Here is a 26,682-nt window from a genome sequence, read left to right as displayed (position 1 = left end):
GTGTAAGACATATAAACATGTAGGTATGTAGTAAGAAACATACAACTTAGTATTATGCATATAACAGCAATTTGTTAACTTTTAGATTTAGCAGGTATAGGATGCTGAAAAGTAGGATCAGGATGATTAAACATGTAGCCTAAATCCCACCTGAGAAACACAATATGGGTGTAGCACATGTTAATATGGATGAATAGGGGTAAGGAGCATGTAAATGCTTTGTTTGATGCACAGAGGATATATGAAAAAACACAAATATTAATGTGCAAACCAATGATCAACCTGGGGGTGATTCCATATATGAGGGCACCTGATATAAAAGTAAATGGACTACATCTCCACATTTCCTAAAGTAAATTAACAGACTCATCTATGAGTGAAATGATCTATAATAAAGACCTTGGTAAAGCAATATAATAAACATGTACTAGGGGCTGTGTATAACTATCCTTATGAACCGCAAATCTATAAGCCCGTAGTCAGACAGTAACATGAACATCTAGATAGTCTGTCTTAGCCAAACAGTAAGAAAAACAACAAAACAACCAGAGATATTGAGAACAGATATAAATATATACTTGAGTCTATTGGGGCCCAAGGAAAAGACTTCGAAATTGTGGGATTATCTTTCCTAGCCCACTCCTATTCTAGTGTCTGTCAGCAAGCTATGGTAGGACTCTGGAAGGAACCTGATGGTGAGTTGGGACCCTTGCGGGAGGGGGCCTTGAAGGACACTCCATGTGCGGATAAGAAAAAGGCCTGATATCCAATCTCTCCTCTCCCATGCGGCACGCTCTATAAGGTAAACACCGGAATTTTCCAACACTTGCTTGCGGGAATCAGCCGTAGCTTTAAATTGGCAGTGTAGGCTGGCTGAAAGAGAGAGCTGGAGAGACTGCCGAAAAGTGGACGAGAGGGATCCTGTTAACCCAGAGGGAGCGGCAGCGGGGCAGAGCGCACCACTTGCGCAAGGCTTTGCCGAGCAGTCATTTGTCAAAATGTTTATCGGGGCTCCTCCAGGCTGCTCTTCTGGTGTCTGCTCATAAGAGTGTTGGACAGGTAGGAAGTCTTCTGCTGGGTCTCCGATGCGAGTATCGCAGCTGGTTAAGAGGGTGGCGCCATCTTGAATACACGGGTTCTTGATAACAGACTGTAGATCAATGAACTGTCTGTCTGCTTTACGGCTCAGCTCCTCCAAAAGAGTGGTTAGGTGTGTATAGAGCTCCTCCATCCTAATGGTAATGTAAAGGCACTGTTACCCGGCAAGATGGTAAGCCGGGGAGAGGTGTTGCGATCAGGCCACGGAATGGATGCCTGGTCGAAATATATAATCTAGTGTTATACAAAAGGCAATGTTGTAGGCAATTTTATACCCTTAATCTTCTTCCAAGTTATCATTAGAAATATGTGGCTGGATGCTTTATGAAAATGGAGATAGTCATCAGATTATTAAAGTTGCCTCGAGAGCTCGTGAAAATAGCATCCGACCATGTCTGCGGCTTGGACACGCCCCCGGCCCATAGTGTTTTAAGTTTATGTGAGTGGGCCTGAAATTTTATTTAAGTAACTGCGTCAAAGGGACATGAAACCCAAAAATGTTATTTCATAATTCAGAAAGAAAATACAATTTCAAACAACTTCCCAATTTACTTCTATTATTTAATTTGCTTCCTTCTCTTTTTATCTTTTGCTGAAAGGTTTATCTAGGCAAGCTCAGGAGCAACAGAGAACCTAGGTTCTAGCTGTTGATTGGTGGCTGCATAAATATACTGATTGTGATTGGCTCACCCATGTGTTCAGTTAGAAACCATTAATGTATTGCAGCTCCTTCGACAAATGATACCAAAAGAATGAAACAAATGAGATAATAGAAGTAAATTAGAAAGTTGTTTAAAATCCTAAATCATAAAAGAAAATTTTTGGGCTTCATGTCCCTCTAAGATCAGAATCAACAGAGATTATTGACAAATCCTGCTCTCACGCAAAATATATATATATATGTAACACAAAACTTGCAACTTTGTCACTATTGAACTTGTCGTTGGTAATAGCAAGGGTTAGTTTATATGTTATATATATCTTCTTAAACTGTTTTCCATGCTTCATTTAACAACGTAATGTGACCTGATACTTATTTCAGCCAATTTGCTTTTCATTTCCAAAAACAAATCCAACCACATGACTGAATAACACTCTTTATGTGGTCCCCCACTTTCAGTACAAATCATAATGTAAGCTAACAGTCACCCCTCTTAAAACCATGACAATGAAATAATAGTCCATGTTTCTCTACTAATTATTGTATTGTGCATGTTTTTCATTTATATTGAAAGAGAATATTTAAATGAGACTTTATCATTCTGTCATTCTTTCCTTTTACTAAGATTATGGGGAGTGATACATTCTACATTATAAGTTTCCAACATACATTTTTTTCAATGTAAAACTAAACAAATAAAATAAGTAAAAGTACAGATTATTTTGAAGAATTTATGGATGTGATAACAATATAAAGTTATTGTGATATATTGAAACACAGTATTTAAGATAACATTGGTTAAATATATACGTATCACTCTTTACTTTACTGAGATTATGAGAGTCATTAAACCAATCGTTCATTACAAAACATATGCAGTCACGGCTTCAAAGAGTTCAAATTGAAACTAGGAAGCAAAGGCTTCAATTTCAAATTTACAAATTTCAGTAACAAATTAGCAACATCCTTTTCAGTTGTTTGATTCCTTCTTTGAGCAAACCAATCTAAACTTCCTTTCTGTTCTTAGGCAATCCCATAAAAATAAAAATAAGTATTCTAAAAATCCTTTCTGTTCTTAGGCAATCCCATAAAAATAAAAATAAGTATTCTAAAAATCCTTTCTGTTCTTAGGCAATCCCTTAAAAATAAAAATAAGTATTCTAAAAATCCTTTCTGTTCTTAGGCAATCCCATAAAAATAAAAATAAGTATTCTAAAAACTATATACAGTATGCATGCATTTGTGCTGTGGCTGCTCCTTAGCCTGTCCCCCACCTACAAGGTGGTAGATTGACATCATCCTGATCTGATTGGCTGCCAGCGAACAGGGGGTGGCATTGCAAAAGCATTGGTGGTGCAATGCTTGTGCAATGTTAAATGCAAATAGCGTATGTTGTCCGCTCGCAGCCAGGACCACATGACAGCCTGACCAATAGTAAATGAAGCCCTTTAGTTAAAGTGATGGTAAACTTTCCCCTTTGTATAAACAGATCCACAATGTTACCAATATTTTAGATACAGTTTATTTCATTAGTTGTAATGAAGATACGCGCCAACTTACCTTTTTAATGTTGTTAATATGGATGTCGACGCCCACTTCAAAAAAAATTTTGTGAGCTAACGGTTTAAACTGTTCTCCAATCAGTGCTCTAGCTACAACAAAAGTGCCACACAGCTAGAATGCTGATTGGAGAACAGATTAAACCGTTAGCTCACAAAAAAAAGGATTAGTTTTGAAGTGGGAGTGGCCAGAGCACAGGATATTTGAATTTCAATGGTACATAAAAAAATAAGCTAAGGGGCATATCTATCAAGCTCCGTATGGTCTAAAGACCCCTGCTCCATAACCTGTCCGCCAGCTCTGAGGAGGCGGACAGAGATCGCCGCAATTCAACCTGATCGAATCCGATCGGGTTGATTGACACCCCCCCCTCCTAGAGGCCGATTGGCCGCAAACCTGCAGGAGGCGGCGTTGCACCAGCAGTTCACAAGAGCTGCTGGTGCAATGCTGAATGCAGAGAGCGTATTGCTCTCCGCATTCAGTGAGGTCTGTCGGACCTGATCCGCACTGTCAGCTCAGGTCTGACAGACCTTTAATAAATAGGCACCTAAACCTTATCTTCGTTACAACTGATTAATTAAAGTCCATATAAAATATTGCTAACATTACAGACCTGTTTATACAGGGAAAGTTTACCTTTACGTTTATCTGTTTTTCATCAGTTCATCTGCTGCCTGAAGATGTCCTTACAGCAAGCAGCAGGTGAGCATGTTTTAAATAACAAATACAATCCATATGACCTGATGAACAAATATCATTTTTTTTCTTCATGATGAGCAACTTTTCCACAAGAATGTTTTGTCTGTGCACGTCTATGTGTTACATTTTTTAATCAAACAAATACAATAAGCAAAGGACTGATTACTTTGAGTGTAGAATTAACCACTAGACTTCCAGAGAGGACTGCAACACTTTGAGAAGTGTATTGGGCTCTCCTCCCTCCCTTAAGCAGTCACATTGTTCAGCCTCATAAAAAAGCCTAAGAAAATGAGCAGCAGGTGAATGTCACATATTATTTTGTACGTCTCTTCTGAACCCCAGTGTATTCTTCTGATGGTTTTAGTAATTTGCTTGCAGCTATATTTCCTATTGAGGAACCACTCCTTTCCTTTGTTGTAAAACTGTGCAGCTATATGGCTTTTTTGAATTCAATTGGGCAGCTGAATATTTAGCTTTTTTTCTTCCTAATGAAACGTGAAGTTCACAGCATAATTCTGTGCTATGGTCTGTGGGAGTTTTAATTATATGCCCATGATAGTTTTCTTTTAAGTAGCTTTTTCATTCACAGTTAAAGATGACAACCAACACATAGAAATATCCATACAGATCACTAAAGAACAGTAATTTGCTGCTTAATTTCCCTCTCAATGTTGCTACTAATCTGCAAAACGGATTCAATGTACAATAATAAACTCAGAGTGAGAATGGGTTCAATGAGAGATTGTATACTTAGCTTTGCATTAGCAACATTGTAGCAGTGCTGAAAATGCATCTGTCTTTATGAGATGCCAGAAGAGAAAAAAAGAGAATACTTAAAATGATGTTAAATTCTCCTCTTTTATAAAAACAGATCCGGAATGTTAGTGATATTTTAGATGGAGTTTAATTCATTAGTTGTTATGAAGATGTCCTATAAGTTACTTTTTAAAGTAAGGCCGAAATTCAAATACCCCGCACTCTAGCTGCCCACTTTTAAAGTCAGTTTTTTCGTGAGCTAATGGCTTGAATTGTTGTCCAGTTAGCTTTCTAGCTACAACAAAAGTTCCTTAAGGCAAGAGCGCTGATTGGAGAACAGTTTAAACCATAAGCTCACAGAAAAAATGACTTTTGAAGTGGGAGGCGGAGCGCGGGGTATTTGAATTTCATATCTGTATTAAAAAGTAAGTTATAGCACATATCCTTTACAACAGATAAATTAAACATTGCTAACAATCCGGATCTGTTTTTTATAAAAGGAGAGTTTACTATCACTTTAATATTCATCAGACTTCAAGCAACAATTTAAGGTTTTCAAAATATTTTTGAATGAAACAATGGTAATGTAAATGTATTTTATTTGATATACTAAAGGGAAATTCATGCTTGTGTACAACTGAACCTTAGGGACAGATTTTCATTGACTGAGAAGTACAACTTCTGCAGTGCTATTGGACAGTGATACACATCATGCTGATGATAAATAAGAAGCAAGATTTTCCATTTATTAAAATGAAAACGTTTTAAAATATCCTTTTTAGATACAATAAATCAGAAAACAATTGTATATATCTTTAATTAATGTTGTGGTATCCTGGGATTAAAATATTCCCAAACATACTAACATTCAACATTTCTCACACAACCAGTTACTGATCTATGCTGGGATGTAAAAGAACATAAATCTTTTAGATTTCTCTCCCCATTGTGCATTGGACTGCGGAGGAGGGTAAAAATTGCTCCTCCTGGCTGCTGTCTCTTTCCACCCTAGTCATAACCTCAGATAGCACAGCCACTCCCTCTACTGCCCAACTCCACCCAGCCATAGCCTCAGATAGCAAAGCCCCTCCCTCTACTGCCCAACTCCACCCAGTAATAACCTCAGATAGCACAGCCACTCCATCTATTGCCCGACTCCACCCAGCCATAACCTCAGGTTGCACAGCCACTCCCTTTACTGCCCAACTCCACCCAACCATAACCTCAGATTAATTGCACAGCCACTCCCTTTACTGCCCAACTCCAACCAGCCATAACCTCAGATTTCTCAGACACTCCCTCTACTGCACAATTCCCCCAGCCATAACCTCAGATTGCACGGCCCCTCCCTCTACTGTCCAACTCCACCCAGCCTTAACCCCCACAGCCACTCCCTCTACTGCCCAACTCCACCAAGTCATAGCCACAGATAGCACAGCCACTCCCTCTACTGCCAAACTCCACCCAGCCATAACCTCAGATTGCATAGCCACTCCCTCTACTGCCCAACTCCACCCAGCCATAACCTCAGATAGCATAGCCACTCCCTCTAATGCCTAACTCAACCCAGCCATAACCCCCACAGCCACTCCCTCTACTGTCCAACTCCAGCCAGCCATAACCCCCACAGTCACTCCCTCTACTGCCCAACTCAACCCAGCCATAACCCCCACAGCCGCTACCTCTACTGCCCAACTCCATCCAGCCATAACCTCACAAACACGTCCTATGGGATATTTTACTAGAATAAAAACTCATCATAATTTTTAGTAAATAACTAATACTTCTGTATCTATGTAGCAGTTATAATTGTCAAGTGAACTTAAAATGTCTGTAAATAAATAAATGAGGGGCAGGCAGTCAACAGGTAAGTCAATCAGCTGCATAGGGGCTGTTATTCAGTGATGTGTCTGCATTTCTGGTAATGCTTTATAAAACACTCTGAGTTAAAAGTATGATTTATCCATGGGAGCTCAAGACCCTAAAATGTTGAAATGTTAATCACAAAGTTATGTATTTAGGGCTAGATTACAAGTGGAGCGTAAAATATCGCTTTTGTAAAAGTGATATTTGCGCTCCACTTAGTAATACCAGCGCATGCAAATGTTCCCTAGTATTACAAGTTACGTGCAATAAGAACGCAACCTCATGTTCACATTATTCTATCACAGAACATGAAACTTTCAAAGACAGCTTGATAAAATGAAAAATATTACAATTTTAAGATAACATACATGGTTGTCAGTAGCAAAATATATAGCACATGGAGAGCTGGTGAAAATAATAGTTAGCCTTATACCTGTCTCATTTCATTTTTAGGGAATGAAGATTAACTAAATAAAGACTAAGAGGCCGAATTATCAAGCTCCAAATGGAGTTTGATGCCCCTGTTTCCGCGCGAGCGTTCAGGCTCGCCAGAAACAGCAGTTATGAAGCAGTGGTCTAAAGACTGCTGCTCCATAACTTGTCCGCTGTCCCTGAGGCTGCGGTCTTCAATCCGCACGATCCTATTCGATCGGGCTGGTTGACACCCCCTGCTAGCAGCCGATTGGCCGCAAATCTGCCGGGGGCGGCATTGCATAAGCAGTTCACCAGAACTGCTTGTGCAATGATAAATGCCAACAGGGTATGCTGTCGGCATTTATCGATGTGTGGTGGACATGATACGCTACATAGTATCATGTCTGCACTTTAGTAAATTGGTCCCTCTGGCCCTTATTTATTAAGCTGTGAAAGCAATTTTTGAACCATTGAGGGGCATGTTTCCTCTTATGAGCCTGTAATCCACAAGTCAATAATCAGGTGTCTGTCCTGTATTCCTAATGCCTCATTGAAGATGGACAAATCATTCCGGACTGTTATATGTTTTATTATTGGACATTAATGTATGACAATTTTATTTATTTATATTACATTTGTGATTTAAATACTCTATGACGTTATGACAAATTAGTTGGTTCTATATAGAAATTCTAAAATATCAAATCCAAACCTGCATTTTAGTTCTGCTTCCTTATATTGTGTTAGGATGATTGAAAGACTTGCTCCCATGCAGCAATGACAAATACAGGCAGCTGATGCTGTATCACTGGACACAAATACTATGGCTGTGAACATTGTCTACTTTGAACTTAATTGGGGCTGAACACTGTAAAATGACTGTATAATATTCTGAATGATGTCATAATGGATGTAACTAGGTAACTTTAGAGCTCAACAGACTGCATCAAAGCGGCCAATACTTTTATGTAACGTGAACATTCCATTTCATTTTGAGTAACTTGGCTCTCAGTTGATATCTGCTAATAAAGATATAGATTACAAGTGGCGCACTAACAGTAACGTGAGAGTGAAAAAGGGTTAATCATGGGTGTTTGCGCGCATTGGATTTACCGATCATATTACAAGTTGAAAGTAAACGTGAACGCATGAACGCAATCGCAATTTAGGCTAGAATTATTACCTTGCCCCCAGAGCTCTGGTTAACTGTTTTGCGAAACAAAGATAATAAGGGCTCAAAGATATGAGGTCTCAGGTGTAAGGAAAAAGGCTGTAAAGGGTTTTAACATAGAGATACATACATACACATGTCTACGGATGTGTGTGCATATGTATTTATATGTGTATATATATATTTACAGACATATACACAAATAAACACATACATATGTATACATATATAGACATATACTGAATTGCCCTGATGAAAACATGAAAAAGCATATTTATGCAATATTCATATTTAATAAAGTGTTATACTGTGTATGTACTGTAAATATTTCACATTTCAATGTTCTTCACATAGGGGAATATGTTCTGGTTATTTTTAAATATATATTTCTAAATATATCTATACCTATATAATCAAGCTTTCCCTGAAACGTCACAAATTAAAAGCAAATTTTGCACGTATCAAGCCCAGTGAGTGCTGTCTCCTATGTTGCTATATATATATATGGACCTCACAAAATGTGTTGATATCTGAATTATTTGTAGAATACGTGTATTTGAAAGCTGCCAGAATGGAATACAGTACATTAACATTCATCTTCTCTCACTGTAAAATCTTAGAAGGAAAAAACAAATACTTTTGTTTACTCCCCTTTACAGGGAGTGCAGAATTATTAGGCAAATGAGTATTTTGACCACATCATCCTCTTTATGCATGTTGTCTTACTCCAAGCTGTATAGGCTCGAAAGCCTACTACCAATTAAGCATATTAGGTGATGTGCATCTCTGTAATGAGAAGGGGTGTGGTCTAATGACATCAACACCCTATATCAGGTGTGCATATTTATTAGGCAACTTCCTTTCCTTTGGCAAAATGGGTCAAAAGAAGGACTTGACAGGCTCAGAAAAGTCAAAAATAGTGAGATATCTTGCAGAGGGATGCAGCACTCTTAAAATTGCAAAGCTTCTGAAGCTTGATCATCGAACAATCAAGCGTTTCATTCAAAATAGTCAACAGGGTCGCAAGAAGCGTGTGGAAAAACCAAGGCGCAAAATAACTGCCCATGACACTGACAGAATCTATGGATGGCAGGCTTTTGAATGTCCTTGCAAAGAAAGCTGGCTATATTGGTCACTGATTTGTTTTTGTTTTGTTTTTGAATGTCAGAAATGTATATTTGTGAATGTTGAGATGTTATATTGGTTTCACTGGTAAAAATAAATAATTGAAATGGGTATATATTTGTTTTTTGTTAAGTTGCCTAATAATTATGCACAGTAATAGTCACCTGCACACACAGATATCCCCCTAAAATAGCTAAAACTAAAAACAAACTAAAAACTACTTCCAAAACTATTCAGCTTTGATATTAATGAGTTTTTTGGGTTCATTGAGAACATGGTTGTTGTTCAATAATAAAATTAATCCTCAAAAATACAACTTGCCTAATAATTCTGCACTCCCTGTAATCCCCATCTATTTTTTCATCATGAGCAGCCTCTCCTTGTATTTAGATATTTGTATAATTCTGACTTTATTTATCCTTATTTCAGACCTTTTTAATATGACCAAACAGAGATGGGCAGATACTATAATTTCTCAATACTCAATAATGCTACATATTTTAAGTACATGAGACTCACAGCTTCTGCTTTTCATAAATACTCTGAATATAAAACATAACAATAAATATTTAATGTCACTTTACATATTACATTTATAGAATAGTATTTGAATGTAATGTAAAAACAGATGTTTTTTTATGGATTTTTTAAAGTGTTGATCACTCTCTATCAGTGGCAGTTGTACAGCAGATTAGTATAAAAGTGAAAATCGCTGTGTCTAACCTCCTAACCACACAATTCACCTTCTAATAACACTGCTAAACCATCTAGACATACCCCCCACACCACTTAACTCCCCCACTGTATATCTAGCTCCACCCACATAACATTCTATGCTCCTCCCAACCTCACTCTATCCATGATGCATGGGTAGCCCTACCTGACTAAGTCCCCAGACACCTAACCTCCCAAAATGAAGGGTATTTAGATATGGAAAGTACTGAGATGCAATCTCTAAGACCAAGCAATTATGTGTCTGCTTCCCTTTACTCCTGCAGGAGGTTTAATGTTTCTTATTTTCCAAATTTCAAGTAGTGCTTATAATCTCTGTGCTATTTAGGCACGAAACCACAAAGAAGGGAAAACTGCCCAGACACAATTACTGAATTCCAGCTTCATGGCGAGTGGCTTTTTCTATTACTGAATCTGGTGAGAACATGTTGAGCTTAATGAGACAAAATGGTAACGAAGAATACAGTGAGATTGTCTTGTAAAAGCTTAATTTCACACTGATGTTGCTGAAGAAAACCTATAAATACATCTCTTTCAAGGAAATTCAAATGCCTCCTATTAATTTGGGGTGAGTCTGTAGCCCCCATCAGTCTCTAACGCTTTTGGTTTCACAAGACAAGTGGAGCAGAGGGAAGGGAGGTGGAAACAGAAATTGATTGCCTGGCTTTATGCTCTAACGAGTAATCAGATGCCATCGCTCACCGTAATCACTAATCTGCAGCAATTAGCAGCAATTATCATAAATAACAATCCCTTCCTGAGCTGCTGAGGGACCCAGGGAAAGTGTGACGTGAGTTGGCACTGCAAAACAGAAATGAAACGTTCATATTCCCTGTAAGGCTGAGCTACATTCAGACCAGAAGACAACAAAGTCTAAGGAATCTGCTAAAAGTATTTTCTTTATATGTGTAGTATGTATCAGCAGCTAATTGCTGTATTGTAATAGATTTGCATGCAGTGTAAAGGTTAGGTTACAAGTGGTGCACTTTTTAGCGCTCCCGCTGAAGCATAAACATCGCTATAAGTAATTTTTTTGCACATGCGGCTTAGCATGAGTATTGCAAGCTGAAAGTAAAACTTTTGTGCCCGAGCGAAACTCAACGCGTGCAAACTTCTAAACCTCAAAAAATTTACTTTTTTTTAATATATATTTCTATATACAGTATATCTGATAATGTGATTGTAAAATATATATATTTACCTATATATTTAAAGGTATAGATATATAGTTATAGGTATATATATTTTAATGTATTTATGATGTGTTTGATGCAACTTTTATTTTAGCCCTAACGCTTTACTCAAGGGGGCCGAATTATCATGCTGCGAATGCCTTCAGGCTCGCCGGAAACAAAGGTTAAGAATTAGCGGTCATAAGACCCCTGCTCCTTAACTCATCCGCCACCTCTGAGGTGGCGGAAAGCAATCATCCTAATCAGATACGATTGGGATGATTGACACCCTCTGCTAGCAGCCGATTGGCCGCGAATGTGCAGGCTGCGAATGTGCGGCTTGTGCAATGAAAAATGCCAACAGCTTCCCCAAGGTCTTCAGTTGCGCTAACCCGACACATTAAATCAAATTGTGCTCAACCGAATGTCTTTACTTTCAACTTGTAATACGTAAGCATATTAACGCACCTGCAATATTCTTATATTGCTAACTAGCAAACATTAGCACTTAAGGCTGTGACACACTGAGCGCGGCGCACAGTGTGATGTTGCGGCTGTGTGCGCTCAGTGTGTCCTGCCTTTATAATCTAGCCCTAAATGTTTTAAAAGCATTTTGTAATTCCAGGGGCATACTGCTATTTAACAAAATAAATAAACAAAACACATGAGTACTGTTTATCTTATCTTCTCTGCTGTGGTCATTTAGGGACAGATATATATGCTCTCCTGCGCTGATCTAGCAATAACTGTGTAGAATCTTGTTCAGCGTGCTACTGATAAAACACAATTTTCAGTGTTACATTACAGAACATTTGTTTAAAATTATTTTTTGTCTATAACTATATTCATAACCTATATTTTTGCCATTTCAGCACATTATTTATTTCCTTCTTTTTTGCAAGACTCTAATTTTGACTCCTCATACAATCTATTTTTCTTTCATCACTTGTAGTCAAAGGGCTTGTGTTGATTTTTTGGAGTCCAGTGATTAAGAACTCTATAGTAGGTATCTAATGAGTAAAAAAAAAATCTATTTTTCATTGACAATCTGATACAGAGGGTTAGTTGACCTGTGATGTGAAGAAAACACTCTGCTTCTTGCAATAAGAGATCTTGTGTTGGTTTATATACAGAAGAGTAGGAGAAGCATTCTTCTTGACTAATTTATTTTATTTTACTAAACTTATATTCTCTTCATTTTAATTAAACAGCATCATTTTTTTGTGGGTCTGACAATGTGTTGAATATTGGGGTCATGGGGGCCTATTTATCAAAGGTCATGCAGACCTGATCAAACAGTGCGGATCAGGTCCGCAAGACCTCGCTAATTGCGGAGAGCAATACGCTCTCCGCATTTAACATTGCACCAGCAGCTCACAAGAACTGCTGGTGCAACGCCGCCCCCTGCTGACTCGCGGACAATCCTCCGCCAGCAGGGAGGTTTCAATCAACCCGATAGTACTTGATTGGGTTGAATTCCGGCGTTTCCTGTCCGCCTCATCAGAGCAGGCAGACAGGGTTATGGAGCAGCTGTCTTTAGACCGCTGCTTCATAACTGCTGTTTCTGGCGAGTCTGAAGACTCGCCAGAAACACGGGCCCACAAGCTCCGTTCGGAAACTTGATAAATGGGCCCCATGGTGTTCAAGATGTGTGCATATCCTAAGCCTACCTAGAAATGCTCTACAACAAAGGATACCAAGAGAACAAATACAAATTAATACTTGAATTATTGGAAAGTATATTTTTAATTGCATTCTCTATTTAAATCATGACATTTTAATTTTGACTCTAATGACTAATATTACCTGAGGAACTGAGATGTTTTATTGAGATGTTTTAGAGACACCTACCAAAAGACACAACATTAATTATTTATTTACTAATTATTAATATGGCTCTAATCAATGACCTAATCATCAACCTGAGCAAAATGGGCATGTTCTAGGAAGGCAATTTTGTCTAAATGTGTAACCCTTTTCAAGGGGTTTACACATAGTAAAAGAAGGGACTTTATTACAATAATTTGCATTTTCATTTTTTACGCTAGAATATTCCTTTAAACAAAAAAGAATAGGGATGCCCAACCTTTTCAAAAATGAGCTACAATGTATATATATATATATATATATATATATATATATATATATATACGTATAAATACTGTATATATATATATATATATATATATATATATATATATATATATATATATATATATATATATACACAAACACATATATATATTTATATGATCGCAATATCCAAGTCCTCAAGATGGAGCGATTCAGGTTTCGCTCTTGCACTAACTTTTTACTTTCAACTTGTAATACATAAGCTAAACTGCCTGCGTTAAAAGTTTACTTTTAGCAGTGTTAGTGCACAAGCGAAAAAAATGATTAGCAAGTGTTCTTTCCACTTACAAGAGGCATCAATTCTACCTATGTACACATACCTGTTCATACCTGTAATAATCTACTTGCTAGATATAGAGGTTCTCTCACCCTCTCTGTTTGGCACATACCTGTTCACACATGCATTGGAGGCATAACTGGCAAGAGTATGTTGTCCTGTGATTCAACATTCTAGGTTCTATTTATCAAGCTGTTGACCCCTCTTTGGAGCCCCTAACCACAAGTTAAGAAGACCTTTGCTTCCTAATCTTTCCACTACCTTAAAAGTGCTAAACTGGTCCATGTGGGATGATTGGCTGCACAAATAAATTCTTGTGAAATGATAACTACAAGCAGCAAAAACCACCTCCCTCACCCAATATGTGGGTTCCTTAACTGGCAACCTTGTCCATCTGCTTGTTAATAAATGAGGACTTATATGTGTTGCAAATGGGAGATGTGGAAAAGTCTACAATTATAACAAAACCTACAAGATCTAGAAATCACACAAAAGCCACTTGGTGTGACATGCAGGTGCAGTACTCAAGTGAAAAGTTATAAAACATCCCCATAATCCCATAATTGTTATCATGTGGATAATTGGAATGCCAGGTACAATTCCTTTGTGGTTGCATTTTGATATCTAGGATAAGATAAAAACTGTTCATAATACTGAGGCCAAAGATTTTGTTTATTCATGTGGCCAAACAAAGGAAATTCCCCATAACGCTAAAAGCCATAAGCTCTGTTAAATCTTTAGATACTCAGAGGTAACATTATAATGTACTTTCCAATGTTACTTTTTGTCTTCTTGCAAATTTCCTATGTGAATTTATTCATTCCATGTATTGTATTTTTGCTTGGCAAGCTTCCAAATATTGTAAAACTGCTCGCAGACAATTTATCAAGCTAATAAGGATGGTGATAATTATTGGAGAAAAATACAAATGCATTCGCTGAAGGGTAATACTTAGGGTTCTTAATTTAATCTATAGAACTGATGAAATATTAAAGGGATGCAGAATTCCCAAATTTAGCATCATGAATTGAAAACAGAGTGTTTTAAATGTCACATTATTTAACCATTATTTTGGTAATGAAATTGAGCGCTGTAAAAAACAGCTGTGTATTAAGTTTTTTTTTTGTGCTGCTCTAGGCACTGCAAACTTTATTTTTTCTCAAGCTTTCATGCACAAAGCAAAAAGACAAATATCCTATTGGCTATATCTGTCCGTATGGTGTTAAAGGGGAATAGCATATTTGAAAATTGAGGTTATTTTTAAATGTACATTAAATTCATATTAGAAGCTACATAAAACATCAGATTCTAATTTGTGAAACATTTCTTATAGTGAAATGTAGCTTTATATTAGCTATGAAGTATATACTTTACATTTTATTGTATCCGTCTTTAGATTTTTCAGAACGCTCTCAATATGGACTGTGCATGGGTTTGCACAGGTGTTCTGAGGATAGACTAATGATGGATGTTCTGTTTTTGGATGGAACTGTGTTTGTCCATCTTAAAATTTCCTTGTAAGGGCTCGATTTATCAAGCTGGGACGGGCAGGGGTGTATATATTTGCCTCTGTCTGCACCAACTCGCCTCTGGCGGGCAGCAATCAACTGGCGGAATTTAAGATTGCACACATGCGCTATTTTGCGCTTACGTGCAATCCTGCCCCCTGGTCATGCACAGCCAATCACGATCGGGCAGGAGCTGTCAATCTTCATGGTCGGACAAGACCAGGGAAATTAAAATTCTCCACCTAAGAGGTGGAAAAGTAGGTAGGAAGCAGCGGTCTAATGACCATTGCTTGATAAATTGTGACTGCAGGTTCTCTTGTGAGAACCTGCAGTTGCAGAGAGGCGAAGGGTTTGATAAATCGAGTTCTAAGGGGCAAGTCTTGGTAAGATGAGAGAATAAAAGGAAGTGTGTGGAGGACCATGTCATACCAGGAAGAAGATCCAGTCTGCACTATAGGAAGAGCAAAACTCACATCAGGACACGTTGGTAGAGCAGATAGTTTACTGTGGGAACCCCCCACTTGTCCTGGCTGCTTGGACTTTTACTGGATGTACTATTGTCGGAGCATATGGATTTCACAGGAAGAAAGGAAAATAGCTGTGAGAAGTATTAGAGGTGGAGACTTGTGTGGTCATCTGTGCCTCATTCAGCTATAAGACTATTTTAGTTTTTTGCAGAGACTAGACTTTTATGAACTGTTGTGCACATTTATACTTTGCAAGCAGTCGGCTGGGTGGGTTTGTGTTACCCCAAGTTTATATGGATATGAGTCACTGCAGTGTCTTTTGGTATATTTACAATTAACAGAGTGCAGTTTTCTAGACTTTTGGATCTCTTTATTTGGAGTATCCACTTCCTTTTCTTACATTTGCATCTTTTTATTGGTGCAGATGGGTGCTCTAAGCAGCTGCTTTATTTACATAGCCTTTTCTTTATTGTCTTTATCTGATTATTATTCGTGACTTAGCAGCATTCTGGGTGCTGTAGATTTTTGCCAAGTGCTGCACCGGTACTTATCAGATATTGGTTTTAAAATTCTGTATTTTTAAAATAATATTATTTTGATATTTCAAAAAATAACTTTTGTTTTAAAATAATGTTTCATCTGAAGTGTGGAACAAATATCAAGCTGAACATTCAATCAATTAAATGTCACATCAGATACATCCACCTATCTCTAAATTTGAAAGAAATAAAAATATGAATAAAGATCAAGCAAAAAAAGGTTTTCTTTCTGTACATCAAATGTGCATGAAAATATATTTCCTTCTTCGTTCTCCTGTAGCTTGTTTTGTCTAAGGTGCAAAACGGGTAAAGAATCTGTTTCCAGTCACATTTGACTGATGCTTCTATATATTTTTTTCTAGTATATGGTTAATAGATATCACATCAACATGCTAAATGGTCAAATGCACTGTATGAAGATTTCAAATCAAAGTTGTTATTTATATTATAGCCAGCTATCCTTGTCATTGAAGCCACAATCACTTTCATTTAAAAAAATAGCAAAGCAAAACATGGTACTCAACTACTCATTTATTCATCCTTTCAGCTACTTATAAAGCATAAGGCAAAAATATGAGAGAACTGCTTCAATTATTATTATAACTACTGGCTTCTTATAGATAGGTTTATAGGCAAAAATGGTTACTTAATTAAATTTGGATTTATGTACCAGATATTGAAGGTAACTAGAAGTACAAATACTGCAATAATTTGCTAAACCTATATAAAATTCACATTGACCATCACAATTTGCTTATAGAGCTATAGTAGAATGGGTGAGGCCTGCAGAAACAGGTCTGTCGGCAGCTGTTGGCAAGTCCCATGCTCCCACGGTCCAGGAAATGCATTGCAAATGCACACTTAGGGAACATTAAATAGGTAGCGGACGCTGCTATCTACGCCCATAGTTTCCGGCTCACAGGAAACAGAAGTTAAGAAGCAGCAGTCATTAGACCGCAATCATCCTGATCCGATCCGATTGGGATGATTGACATCCCCTGCTAGCGGCCATTGGCCGCAAATGTGCAGGGGGTGGCATTGAAATGCTTGTGCAATGTTAAATTTAGCCATGCATTTTGCAATGCCGGGCAGACTTGATTCGCTACAGCGAATCATGTCCGCCCAGCATTTAATAAATTTACCCCATAAAGTGCACGGCTCCATTACAAAGGGTTGACATAATCAAATAAACCTGTTCTCATGGGCCTTGTATCCACTGACTGGTATCACAAGATACACACAAGCCCAGATTACAAGTGGAGCTCTATTGATAGTGCAGGGTGCACTATTAATATCCTTGGACTGAGTTAGGATTAGCAAGCAAATTGATATTACAATTCCATGGTAAAGAAGAATAAGCAGATCATGTTTAGCGCATCCAGCATCCATTTAGCACACCCTATACTTTCAATGGATATTGTGACCTCACTAAACATCGCTCATATTACAAGTTGAAAGTTAAGTGTTGCACTCTAAAAAATGTATCACGACTTGAGACTGAGACCCCTATTTAACAAAGGTCTGTCGGACCTGATCCGACAGTGCGGATCAGGTCCGCCAGACTTCGCTGAATGGGGAGAGCAATACGCTCTCTGTATTCAGCATTGCACCAGCAGCTCTTGTGAGCTGCTGGTGCAACGCTGCCCCCTGCAGATTCACGGCCAATCGGCCGCCAGCAGGGAGGTGTCAATCAACCCAATCGTACTCGATCTGGTTGAATTGCGGAGATGTCTGTCCGCCTGCTCAGGTTATGGAGCAGTGGTCTTTAGAAGTGTTAGAGCTACATGTAAAACATATTTTAATATATATATATTACACACACACATATATACATATCCAATGTGAAATATAAAGAAAGAGAAAGGGAGAGAGAGAGAGAGAGAGAGAGAGAGAGAGAGAGAGAGAGAGAGAGAGAGAGAGAGAGAGAGAGAGAGAGAGAGAGAGAGAGAGAGAGAGAGAGAGAGAGAGTGTGTGAGAGAGAGAGAGTGTGTGAGAGAGAGAGAGAGAGAGAGAGAGAGAGAGAGAGAGAGAGAGAGAGAGAGAGAGAGAGAGAGAGAGAGAGAGAGAGAATGTGACTATACAGAGTATGGGGTATCTCATTTAAAATACACATTTATCTTTTACTTTATTAGCATTACTGCATCTAAGTATTTGACTCCATCATCATCTGGGAAAGAAAGACAGATAATTTCAAGCATGTGTGTAAATGTATTGGGGCCTATTTATCATGATGTGAGTGGACATGATCCGATATTGCGGATCATGTCTGCTGCACATCGATACATGATGACAGCATACGCTCTCTGCATTTATCATTACACCAGCAGTTCTTGTGAACTGCTGGTGCAATACCGCCCCCTGCAGATTGTATTGGATAGGGCTGATTTCTGGCAATGTCTGTCCGCCGCCTCAGAGCAGCTTCATAACTTGAGCTGCTTCATAACTTGAGCTGCTTCATAACTTGAGCTGCTTCATAACTTGAGCTGCTTCATAACTTGTGTTCATAAGGCTCGCCAGAAACACGGGGCATCAAGCTCCATTCGGAGCTTGATTATTCGGCCCCATTGAGTCTACTTTACTTGAGCCCAGTTAAAAAACCTTCAATTATTTAATACAATAAATACCAGGTTTATAAAAAGGGTGAATGCTGCTAAAGGTATCTCTGTCAGATAATAATTTGGAATGGAAGAGTCTCCTGTTTCATGTGAAAGGGTCACTTGTCACTTATCCTTATAGATCGTATGTTTGATGCAAACTCTCAAAAAAGAAACTATCTGGCACAATGTAACGAGTTATAGAAGATGGTTACAGAAATGATTCCCTGGAAAAAAACACACAGAAAAAAATATCTAATGATCTTTATTAGAAAATCACCATAAAAGTTTATGGTACAAGCACCTTAGGCTCTCTGATACAGTGCTGTGTTTAAAATGCTGGTGCACGGTGCATACTTAAATACAGTTTTTAAACAGATATAGCTTTTATTAGAAGCATTTTTGCTAATACATGTATATTACAAAAACACTTCTATTCAAAACTGAAATGCATCCATGTGAATTCCAGTTTTGGCTGGAATGTCCTTTTAACTATATTTACAATTTAGTAAGATAACTGACAAGGATACCCCTTTTAAGCACTCATATGTTCCCAAAGTTATATTGTGTGTGTGGCTGTATTTAAAACATCCTTTTATTTAATTTAGTTAAAATTTGGTTAAATATTAAAAACATCATGCTAGGATTTATAGTGATAATTCCCTTATAACTTATATACGCATCAAAGTGGATAAAGTGGATCGGTATTTTGTGCTCCTGATGGCGCGTTAACTCCACTAGAAGTAAACGTTTTGCACGCATTGGGTACCGCTCATATTACAAGTTGAAAGTTAAAAGTTATTGTTCTTGTGCTAAGTTGATGCGTGCGAAAATTCAAACTTAGAATATCATGTGCATACCTCAACGATATCAGGTATGTATCCAATAGTGTGGGATTTATGTCCGTGTCTGTGATAATGGTGTGCAGAAGTGAATATTTAAAGGGAGTAAATAAGGTAGTAGATATTTAAAAGGATTTGTAGGACTCCAGTTTACTATATCAGAACTGAAAGTGAGAATCTGATAATCCGTAAATGCTGTCCCTGATTAAAAGCCCAATACTTTTATTGCAACTCTCTAAAACAAAAAAAGTAAAAAACTGAGGCCCGGATTACAAGTTTTGCGGTATGGCTTTACCACTTAAAAAATGGCCTTTGCGTGCGGAATGGTCACCCATTCAGTATTACAAGTTGCGCGGTATGGCTTTACCATAATCGTTATGGTCTATACCGCAACGATCCATTCCGCACTCAAAGACCTGTAGTTATGTGTTTTGCGAAACAAAAAAGGTTCACAAAACACATAAAAAATATGTTACAATGTACACTTACACACATAAACTACAGTATTAACCCCTAAACCGCTGTCCCCCCACATCGTGACTACTAAAATAAACCTATTAACTCTAAACCGCCGTCCCCCCACATCGTAAATGCTAAAATTAAGTATTAACCTAACACCCCCTAACTTTAAAGTTACAATATACTAACTACCTTAAAAAATAAAACTTACCTGTAAAAAAAATAAAACCTCAAATTACTTGTTTATAAAAAGTACCAAAAATAAAAAACCTTCATAACCAAAAATAAAAAAATCTAACATTACAAAAAATAATAAAGCCTAACATTACAAAACAAAATCAAATCTAAAATTCCACAAAATAAAAAAAGCTAAAATTACAGAAACAAACGAAAATTATCCAAAATAAAAAAAAATATTCCTATTCTAATACCCCTCCATTAAAAAAATAAAAATAAACCCAAAATAAAGAAAAACCCTAATCTCTAAATAAACTACCAATAACCCTTAAAAGGGCCTTTTGTAAGGCATTGCCCTAAAGTTAACAACTCTTTTGCAAATAAAATAAAAACCTAACTAAAAAATAACCTAATCTACCTATTGCCTTATAATGGGCATGTGTATGGATATTGCCCTTAAAAGGGCATTCCGCTCTTTTTAAACCAATAAAAAATAAAAAAATTGTGAAATAAAGAAACCCACCCCCCAAAAAAAATACAACTAAACCCAAAATAGATACTCACCATTGATGAAGACCGGCAATCCATCTTCATCCAGGCGGCGAAAGGTCTTGATCCATCGTGGGTCCATCTATCTTCTTCATAGAGACATGGAGCGCTCGTTGGAGGCGTGGAGCCAGAGCAGACATCAGATGCGGAGTGGTCAGCGGCAGTGGTTATCAGCGACGTGGAGGTCCTCTTCATGCGATCGACCGCTGAAAATTGAAGCTTGAATGCAAGGTACCCTAATGAGAAAAATGGCTCATTCAAATTCATTGGGTGCCCTACCTGCAACTCCATGCTTCCAGGTCCAACCTACAGTCATCCACATAAGAAAAAGGACTTGTAGTGACCCTCTAGATAACATATGGTAATTAGAAAATGTAGACCACTTCACAATGATGATATTATGATATTATGATATGAGGATTAGAATAGTAAAATGACTTAAGACTAAATTAGTCAAATGAGGCATCACATAATCTTATAATCATCAGGCTAATTTATATTTAGCTTCTATATATGGTTCACTGTTTTAGGATTCCTTTAGTCTATTTTAAATGTTTTCCTGCAGGACCATATTAAAGCTATAAATACAGTTTACACATCATTCCTCTCTTGATTGCAAATCTTTTCTTGTATGTTGGTTTGTTAGACTGTGCACAATTGTTTCATTTTTTGCATGTGCTCCAGATATAGGGTTCTGGCTCTATTCTCCATCTATTGTGTGAGATTAGATGTTTAAGAAGAAATATGGCTTTGTAAAATGTTGTATCCTATCCATGTGTTCCTCCCTCTTTTTTATGTATCACTTAAAAAATCTACAACCTGTTGAACATTTTGTTTCCCACCAAACAGTCATGCTTCTACTAACCTAAACCTGATTTGATTTAAATCTATCACTTTCTGTTCTGAATCTAATGCTTTGAATTTTAGCAATATATTGAACATATAAGTTAAAAATGAAAAAACTCTGAGTTAGAGCATTCTATCACTGCACTATTGCTTGCTTATAGAAGTGTGTTTAACCCTTTCACTGGAGATAAATGTATAGTTAAATTCAGCTTAAGAGCAGTACTACTGGGACCTAGCTAAACACATTTGGTGAGAAAATGACAAGTGGCACATATGTGCAATAACCACAGCTAGCTCCCAGTAGTGTTTTGTTTCTCCTAAATCTACCTTGATATGTCTTCAACAAAGGATATCTACCAAGAGAACACAGTAAATGTGGTAGTAGAAGTAAATTGAAATGTCTCTTAAAATTACTTCCTCTGTCTGAATTGGGAAAATTTTGTTTTGAATTTGAGTAACTGGCCCACAGTAAGTGAATATTGTTTAAATAAAATGATAACTTATATACTTCAAAGTATGTGTTATGCTCAGTCATAACAACCTAGATTCATTAAAAAGCTGTGCATCTTCTAAATGTTTCATTATGCATTTAAATAGTAATATCATAACTATTTTTTGTTCACTTTGTGAATTGAATGTAATAAAATTTGCATTGCAAGTTTATAAAAAAAAAAAGCTGTGGGATTAAGTATAATGCTCCTATGCAAACATATTCTATGATATGGGCTTGTGAAATGTTTTCTTACTATTACGTTTTGCACAAACATACCAGGAAATAAACACACAAAATAGCCATAAACCAAATTACACCTGACTTTTCATGGTTCCCTTGCATCACTTTATAACAAGATGAATCATGTACATTTTATAAATGTCAAATCTGCAAAAGATAATAACAAACATGACACTCTAATCCTTTCTTGTCAGTTCTATTATTTTTTAACTACTATCATGTAGATGTTTGAAAAACTAGTCTCTATAGCATTAAGAGAGACAGAACACCTTTCTTCTTAATGAATAGCAGTCATTATATTCCCTTGTATTTGTATCCCGTAGCAATGGAAAATGTGTGACATTTAATCCAATTCAATTTTCTAAACCAATAGGCCAAGCTCATAAGAACCACAGAGGTCTCTGACTAACCAGAAGAATCTGTTAGATCTTTCTTGGTTGACTGCAACTTTGGACATTAATTTGGAACAAACTCAACAAAAAAACTGTTTGACTGTCCAAGTTGATTTCTCTTCAGTGACCAACAGCCTTCTCAGCTGCATCAGCTCCGTGCTCTGCAGGTAACCCAGACAAACTGATCTCTTTTACCGCTGTGCCTGCCCACCCACAAAAAAACAGTTTAATGTCTACCCATAGCAAAGTACGAGCCTCCCACCATCTCTTGAGTTTTATGTATAATATGATGATGTGTGCTGCTGCGCCTGATAAGATTTCTTCCCTTTCTCTGCAGCTCTAAAGTCACATCCGTGACAAATGATGTAGTGTTGTACGCTATTGCTGAGCGTTTAACAGCTTAGCTCAGTAATGCTTAGGTTTGGTCCTAGAGGGAATGGAACAGGCTGGGGTTTTATAATTCTATAAGAAACTCAAACTTAGCTCAATTATAGAGACTATTCGTACAGTTGCTTGGAAGTGTGATAGCCTAGAAACAGAAAAAAATATAATCTGTGCCCATTTTGGAAAAATGAATGTCTCAGATCTCATTTAATTTGGCAATATTCCCCATGCATAAACTCTGCTATGTTTAACAGCAATTAACAGGGTAAAAAAAGGGACAGCCTGAATGGATAAAAAAAAAATGAATAATGATGGAGAGCATTTTTAGCTATAATCTCTTAAATAAAACATTATACATTGAAAGCAATTTCTTTGTTCCACAAAAAACTGGTCTATATGAATGTAAAATGCTTCTGTTAAGCTGTTTACCTGCATTACAAATTGCTACATTATGTTACTTGGATAATCTTTTTGCAGTCTTTAATTACAAAATCCAATAACAGGGGGAATGTAACATGCCTAAGATTTTTTTTCTAAACACTAAAGCCTTAGGGGTCGATTTATCAAATGCTGGGTGGACATAATTCTCTGCTTCTTAACTCTTGTTACCGTTGGGCCTGAAACATCGGGGGTAGATTGCAGCATTCGCTGCTTGATAAATCTACCCCTTCATATTGAAATAATTCTGGACAGAAATTGTAGTTCAGACTTTATAAAGGCTAAACACTGAATTTTTAAAAGAAAAATGGCAGAACTCTCCAGTGATGAAAGAGTCTCTCATTTATGTATGTGGAGCAGAGACAAGCCCAGTGCAATATAGCACTGCATGATATGAAAGTTTTGTCACACTTACACTTTGTGCTTTATATTTTATATTACTAGACTTATCAGATTGGGTCTTTTCAGTATTATTGCATTGAAGATTTGCACTTTTTTAATTTGTATACATTTAAATTTTGATCTAGCAGTGATTTTACACATTCTGATTATGCTTTGAATGTTTGTGTTACATTAACAACTTGGGATCATACTTATATGTATATTCCTGTGTATCTTTTACAAGTTACATTGTATTTGGTATTTTCTTCAATGTAAACTGAAAGTTTCAGAAAGTGGGAGGGACAAGGCAGTTCCCTGGGCTAATTTGGCACTGCTAAATACCACCTTAAATAAGGAATGTGCCAAACATGCAGGATCCAATTGGAACTAAGAGTATCCAACCATTGAGTGAATGGGAACCACTTTAAAAGGATCTAATTAAGAGCTCTGAAGTATCTTGATAAAGCCCATGAAGGGTGAAACGCGTAGATCTACTCCAGTGTTACAAGTAAAGACAAGAGGATTCATCACAGCATTTTTTCGGATAATTAACAAAGACCCAGAGGTTCCTCCAGCTCGACTACAGCCCCTTGTGTGGACTCTCTAGTTTCTACGGCTTAGGAGAAAAAGCCAAAACAAGGATCAGGGATACTGAGCAACAACTGGAAATATTGGAACAGAGGGCACTTTCTGCAATCACCTTCCTCCGTGTACTGACCACAGACACTGAACGGAGAAGCAAGAAGCACACAGCCGATATTGTGGTTAATGTCTTTATTCCACACAAAGATCTTGCATATACTGTGACATATGCATAAAGGTTATCCGAGTTCCTTTACAACCATACGGACTTTCTATCCACAGCGTAATCCCTGGAACCTGATTGGTCCAAACCTCAATCTATCAGAATAAAGGTGTGTAAAGCTACAGCCAATAGGATTGGAGGTATGTCACCCGAAGTTTGCCACAATACACTCATCTGGTGGGTGTTTCAAGACACAGCTAACAGGGATTGATTTATAAGATAGCTTGTTTTTAAATCCAACGGGATAGGAGTAAGGTACCTTACATATTTTAAACTGTCAGATTGTAGCAGTCTGAGTTTTCAACCAGCACTTATTTTTTGCTCACTGTGTTTTTTATATATGTAGGGAGACGTCCCTATACTTTATATTTATGTTTTATTGTATATTCCATGTGTATAACATCCTATTTTGTTAGATAAGTCTGATTTTGGTTTTAAACATCATTTTAGACTCATTACCCAGTTGATATATTAAACCTTTTTATGAACATTTTTTGAGTCACACTGACAATACTTATCCTTACCATTAGTCTCTCGATATACAGCACTAACACATGAGTGTCCTATTTATCAGCTTTTACCAATAGAGGCCATTATTAGTTTGTTAGCCATCATTATTAGCGTTTATTTAAAGGGACACTCAATCAAAATTAAACTTTCATTATTCAGATAAAGCATGCCATTTTAAACAACTTTCCAATTTAATTCCATTAACTAAATGTGCACAGTCTTTTTATATTTAAACTTGTTGAGTCACCTGCTCCTATTGAGCATGTGCAAGAATAAGTGTGTATGCATTTGTGAATGGCTGATGGCTGTCACATGGTACGTGTATGCATTTGCGATTGGCTGATGGCTGTCACATGGTACAGAAGGAGTGGAAAAAGACATAACTTTTAAAATTGTCAGAAAAAAATCTACTACTCATTTGAAGTTCAGACTAAGTGCTATTGCATTGTTTTGTTATCTTGCATTTGTTGATTATGCAAATCTACTGTGTTGACTGGTCCTTTAAACATTTAACATTTGTCATTTTATGTAGTTTATATCCAAGCTATTTCATAGCGCCAGATTTCTTTTGCATTAACTAACTAATTTCTTTTTCACTCAACTACTGGGGAGGAGTAGTTTTTAGATCTTGGCTTTTTTGGATATATTGTGAGCGCCAATATTACCACTCGACTATACTGAACAGAGGAGTTCCCAACGTATATCTGAAACTCTCTTTTACCAGTCTTGTGAAATTTTCTAATCATTTTAAACAAACTGGTCTCACTGATTTGTCTGGCCAGCTGTATTCAGGTGAAGTTTTCTCAAAACTCACAATACACTTATTACAACTAACAGAAAAGTAATATATACTAAAATATAGACAAAAGCAAGTTAAATTGTAGTGAAAACATTTCAGTTTAATTTGGAATTGATGCAAACAAAGCCTTAGAGGCCTATTTATCATATGTCTGTCAGACCTGATCCAACAGTGCGGATCAGGTCCGTCAGACATCGCTGAATGCGGAGAGCAATAAGCTCTCCGTATTCAGCATTGCACCAGCAGTTCACAAGAGCTGCTGGTGCAATGCCGCCCCCCTGCAGACTCGCGGCCAATCGGCCATCAGCAGGGAGGTGTCAATCAACCCGATCGTACTCGATCGGGTTGAATTCTGGCGATTCCTGACGGCCTCATCAGAGCAGGCGGACAGGGTTATGGAGCAGCAGTCTATAGACCGCTGCTTCATAACTGGTGTTTCTGGTGAGCCATCCGGAGCTTGATAAATGGGTCCCTTAGAGGCCTATGTATCAAAGGTCTTCCGGACCTGATCTGACAGTCCGGATCAGGTCCGCAAGACCTCGCTAAATGCGAAGAGCAATACGCTCTCCGTATTCAGCATTGCACCAGCAGCTCA

This window comes from Bombina bombina, chromosome 8 (assembly GCF_027579735.1).
Source record: "Bombina bombina isolate aBomBom1 chromosome 8, aBomBom1.pri, whole genome shotgun sequence".
Lineage (NCBI taxonomy): Eukaryota > Metazoa > Chordata > Amphibia > Anura > Bombinatoridae > Bombina > Bombina bombina.
The sequence above is the reverse complement of the archived record's forward strand: the minus strand, read 5'-3'. Positions refer to the sequence as shown.